Consider the following 6,000-nt stretch of genomic DNA (forward strand, 5'->3'; position numbering starts at 1 on the left):
ATAAAATGCATTGTCATTTATAATGCCAATAGCTCAAACTCGCGTAAATGTGAGACCTATTGCATTGCAAATGCTTGTCTCTTTGTCCCTTTATTATGCCTCATTTTTTTTTCTCCCCTGTGCCTTTATTGCTGCTTTTTTCCCTTTCTCTGCCTCCTTTTTCACTGCCCAGTTTTCCGTTTCACTCCCTTCCCCACCGCTACTGACCCCGTGGCCTCTCCCCCCTGCATCTTCTCGCCCCACAGCTGCTCTCCCTCCCCTGACCCCTATTTAACAGTGGCCGCTGTGCCAAAGGCAAGCCCGTCCGTGACCAGCGCCAAGGACCCTGGTCCTCCAATCTGCCGCTGCTATGACTTAGCAACCCTCCAAGCTCTCAACCCCGGAAGAAACAAGAACTGCCAGCTCACGACACCGAACACGACTCAAGGCCAGCTCTCCTGCCGACACTGCCACCGCACCTTCACCCACGTCCAGACCCCCACTGCTACCGCCAACCCACCGGACACCAGTGCACCCAAACCCCTGAACTGCATCCTCCTCAATGTGCGCTCCCTGCAGAGACATGCAGTAGAAATCTGGGACCTCCTCAACACCCTCTCGCCCTACGTCACCTTCCTCACAGAGACCTGGACCAATGCTAGCTCTGCACCTGACTTCGCAACCGTCATCTCCGACGGGTACAAGATCAAGAGGATGGACCTCCCCAACCACCCTGGAGGTGGACTCTGCATCATACACAAAACACTCCTTCAGACTACAGCCAGCACAAATGACTCCTCATCCCCCATGGAACACCTCCATTTCCAGATCCAGATCAACCCCAGAAGGACTCTACGCTGCACCCTCACCTACAGACCTCCCGGACCGCGTCCCACGTTCACCACTACCATCGCCGACCTTATCGCGCCCCACGCCCTGGCATTCACAGACTACGTACTTCTTGGAGACCTGAATTTCCACCTCAACAACTTCAGCGACCCTAACTCCACCGCCCTCCTGGATAACCTCGACAACATCGGACTGAGACAGCTCGTCACCACCCCAACCCACAAGGCAGGACACTCCCTCGACCCAATCTTCGCAGGAGGAAACAACATTTGCTTCAGCCACACCACTCAACACCTCTGAACTGACCACCACTGCGTCCACTTCTTCTCGAAACCTACAGCACAAAACCCCATACCACACCGCTGCACAGGAACTGGAGCAAGATCACCGAAGAACACCCTAACTCTGCCCTCAAACGTGCTCCTCCACCCACCATGACCAAGCCAACTCTGCAGCCATTGAACTCCACAGATGGATCACTGACTGAGCAAACACACTCTCTCCCCCCTCCAGAATTCCAACAGACAATGCACCACGAAAGCTACCTGGTTCACCACCGACTTCAGAGAATACAAGTGCATGTGCCGCCACGGATGACCATGTCATGAATGATGTAATATGTGACATCATCAGCAGTGGATTGCGGGTGCGCGAAATATAGTTAGTACAACTAACTATATAGGAGCAATTTCAATGGTTTTTTAAATGCGAATTCCTAACTATATAAGGCCTGAAACCTATGGTTTTTTAAGTGAATTTGCAAGGTTTTTAAAATGCAAATTCCTAACTATATATGGCCTGAAACCTATGGTTTTTTAAGTGAATTTGCAAGGTTTTTTAAATGCTTATTCCTAACTATATAAGGCCTGAAACCTATGGTTTTTTTAGTGAATTTGCAAGATTTTTTAAATGCTAATTCCTAACTATATCAGGCGTGAAACCTATATTTTTTTTCAATAAATTTCAAAGGTTTTGTAAATGCTAATTCTATTAGCGGATAACGTTTATATATGCTATTATCCTTCTAGGACCACCTGAGCAGCCATCTTGTTTCTCAGGAGAAGTGAGGCACAAGAGAGCACAAAACAAGAGTGGGAAATGCAAAAAGGGGGCAGGGTAGAGACCCCCTGAACCCCTAGCCCTTCTCAGGGGGTCACAGAAGGACCACCAAGTGCAAAAAATGTTTATTTTTCTTTTAAATCGCGGGGTACGCGCACGGTACGCGCACCCTGCGTTTTTTGGTTTTTTTTGCCCTTGGGGTCCTTTTGGGACCCCCTGAGAAGGGCTAGAGGGTTGGGGGGTCTCTACCCTGCCCCCTTTTCGTGTTTTCCACTCTTGTTTTGGGCTCTCTTGTGCCTCAGTCCTCCTGAAAAATAAAATGGTGGCTTGCACATTTTGGAATGTTGACAGTCGACTGCCAGCCAATCAGAAACTGGCCCGTGCACGTAAGGTTACGTGCACGTACGCGTACGGTACGCTTACGGTGCGCGTACGGTGAGCGCATATATATATACAATTTGCTCAAATTCAGTTTTCTCAACAACTACTGGAAGGATTTTCACCAAATATAGATAAGGCACTACTACATCTGCATACCAGGCCCTACCATGTTGCCAAGTTTGGTGTAATTCCATTCAGCCGTTCGGGCTGTAGCCTTTTCTAAAGGTCCCTATGGAAATTAACATGGGGAAAACACGTTTTGGGACCCCCCTTTTGGCCCCCGCTTGACAAATCCCCCTGAAATTTTCAGGGAAGGAGCGGAGCGGAGCTGGCCAAAATTCTGGAAAATTACAAACAGATTCCTCAATCAGCGCCAAAGTTATTCCCAATAGAATGTTGAGCGAATACAGATATATAATTTGCTCAAATTCAATTTTCTCAACACCTACTGGAGGTATTTTCACCAAATATAGAAAAGGCACTACTGCATACCTGTCCCTATCATTTTGCCAAGTTTGGTGTAATTCCGTTCAGCCGTTCGGGCTGTAGCCGTGTTTAAAGGTCCCATAGAAAATGCCATTTGAAAAATTTCAAATTCAATTTTCTCAAAAACTACTGGAGGGTTTACACCAAACATAGAAAAGGCACTGCTGCATACCAGTCCCTACCATTTTGCCAAATCTGGTGGAATTCCGCTCAGATGTTCGAGCTATAGCCTTTTCAGAATGTCCCTATGGAAATTAATATGGGGAAAACATGTTTAGGACCCCCTTTGTTCTCGGCCCCTGCTTGACGAATCCCCCCGAAACTTTCAGGGAAGAACCGGAGCGCAGCGAGGCAAATTTAAGGAAAATTACAGGCAGATCCCTCAATCGGTGCCAAAGTTATTCCCAATAGAATGTTCGGAATTTCCTATGGTAACTAGGTCTACCTACTGGCTATTGCCAGTAGGTAATCTATATATATATATATATATATATATAGATATATATATATATATATATATATATATATATATATATATCAAAACCACACTCCCTTCCTGATTGAAGAAAGTAGAGCACCCACTGGTTTACAGGTAAGTTGCCCGTTATTGTGAACATATATATATGTATTCAAACTGATGCAGTGCTTCTTCCGTTCTTTCAGCTAATGGTAGTTGGAGCGTGTGTCGGTGAAGCCCACCGAACATCAGTTGTTTAGCAACAACAAAGTAAGAACGCTCACTCAGGGGATCAGGATCAAGGGGACTGTGCACTCCGAAACGCGTAACTGGATGAAAAACTTAGCTCACTAACTGATCCCCTGAGTGAGTGTTCTTACTTTGATGTTGCTAAAAAAAATATCTATATCTATATCTCTCTCTCTCTCTCTATATATATATATATATATATATATCCAAAACCAAAGTATACACCGCGCGTAGCAATCACAGCCGGCACAGATACACCAAGCACGGACCAAGTTTTTCGGCATTCAGATCTTTATTCGCCTGTCGATTTCATGACGTTTCGGCACCCCTGTGCCTTGCTCACATGACAGCGAAAGTGAGTGAAAGTAACTTATTTAAAGTGCAAGTGCTCAATATTGATTGGATGAAAAAACACACCAATGGGAATGAACAACATATTGTAAAGGGGGACAATAACTGTAAAATACAGTGGCAAAACAGAATAACACTTAAATGAAATGTGTTATTGTGTTGATATATATATAAAAACATAATACCTATAAAATATATACATACTATACATGCCTGTAAAGATGCCCACATATAAACACTACAAGCTATAATGTCAAAGGGATATTTTTGTTAAGTGCATCTGATTATAAATTATCAAGCTAAAACACTTATATTAAAATACCTCATTTGCAACATATTCATAAATTGATAACAGGACCAGAATAATCGGTCCCTATGACAATGTAAATACAGTGCATCTATTAAGTTTATAATGTCTGTCCTGTGTCCAACCCTAATACATTCTCGTGTTGTTTAATATTAACATCCACTAGTGATATTGCTTTATCATCTCTAACCACCTTACAAAAATAGATAAATTTGACTTAATACTAATTATTCTATCCACATCTATTACCAAAAGTGACGTGTGCTCAAAAATAATTCTTATAATTTTTATGTAGTCTTTTTCTCAGAGATTTTTATTCATTCCATTTCTCCCTATTTAAATTCAGAACTGCTGAAGAAATTAATAGACCCTATCGTTACACTAACTTATTTAACTGAGCCCAGTTAAATACATGTTTATCAATACTTGTCACTGGCGGAAGACACATGATCAATGCAGGATATGTCAACTAAACATCATACAAAAAGACCTCATAATGTTGGTGCGTTACTACAAAAGTTCTATATGGGTGGTTTTGTGTGGACAATTTTACAAACTTAAATCTTGCTACGCCCATGCAGAAACAATTGCCTTACATGTTTAATCCATATTGTATAGCTGACTGTAGGCAAATGAAAAATCATATAATACGGATAAGTCCTCCACACATACTAGAGGCTAAACCTCAATGATGGAGACATTTTGGGGTGTCCACAACAGGAGCTGTTGAATAAAACAACAAGAGGAGTATTCATTAGATCTACAAAGAATACCAGCTTCTACCATGAGACATCATATACATCATATACATCCTATACACTCAAAGGCAAGGCTACTCTCTATGATTATTTGTTTCAGAGACACTGTGATTTAATTTAATGTAAACAGGTGTATATGTCTTCCGTCACATTAAGACCTCCTGGGTGTTTACTGTTTAGTTGCAGTATATATCTTGTCTCAAATTTTCTCAATTTTGCCTCTCGGTTCCCACCCCTTCTGCTGGCCAACACAGAATCTACCACAAAGTATTTGAGATCTTTATTGTCACTATTGTGGTGGGTCTTAAAATGCCGTGCAACCGGATAAGTATTATCCTGGGTTGATATAGCACGTAAATGTTGGAGTATACGTCTGTGTACAGGTAACTTTGTGCTGCCCACATACTGTAGTGGGCATGTACACTCCAAAATATATACGGCAAAATCCGTTTTATACGTGAGGGTTTTCGTGATATTATGTTCCTTGTTACAGAACCCATCACGATAACTGGTACGATTGATTCCATGTGTGCATGCTTTGCACGAACTACATTTATGGAATCCTCCCTTATTTTGGAACCATACTGTTTTGGCAATGACCTCACGTCCAGTGTCCACTAGTCTGTCTCGCATATTGGGAGCCCTGCTGAAAGTGATGTTTGCCCGTTTCGGAAGATTGTGTCCTATTATAGGGTCTTGCAACACTATGGGCCAGCTTTTATTGATGATTTTTCTAACCTCTTTATGGTTGGAGCTATAACCAATTATATAATATATATATATATATATATATATTTATATATATATATATATATATATATATATATATATATATATATATTATTCAACAAGAGTTTGACCCTTTTAGAAGAACCCACACAGAGAGGAACTGCTTCTTCGTATTTAATTTGCATGACACAGCGCAGATCTCAATGTATAAATTCACCAATTATGCACCCCCAGTGGGTCTGGAAAGTTTTCACCAGCAGGCTCAGGGAGGCTATCAACTTTGCTGGACTATATCTCTTTGATCTGCGCTGTGTCATGCAAATTAAATACGAAGAAGCAGTTCCTCTCTGTGTGGGTTCTTCTAAAAGGGTCAAACTCTTGTTGAATAATGTTTT

The 6,000-nt window shown here is 42.2% G+C and overlaps 1 protein-coding gene across 1 annotated transcript in view; it reads right to left on the reverse strand.

Moving 5' to 3' along the window:
- The window catches only part of LOC147659084 (N-acetyllactosaminide alpha-1,3-galactosyltransferase-like), a 44,433-nt gene extending 39,623 nt beyond the window's left edge, over positions 1-4,810 (reverse strand). The window contains exon 1 of the mRNA XM_086951982.1: positions 4,715-4,810. The gene's annotated coding sequence lies outside the window, so the exon portion shown is untranslated. The remainder of the gene's footprint in view (positions 1-4,714) is intronic.
- Positions 4,811-6,000: the final 1,190 nt, after the last annotated feature.

The sequence above is a fragment of the Lissotriton vulgaris genome, unplaced genomic scaffold, assembly GCF_964263255.1.
Source record: "Lissotriton vulgaris unplaced genomic scaffold, aLisVul1.2 SCAFFOLD_3986, whole genome shotgun sequence".
NCBI lineage: Eukaryota > Metazoa > Chordata > Amphibia > Caudata > Salamandridae > Lissotriton > Lissotriton vulgaris.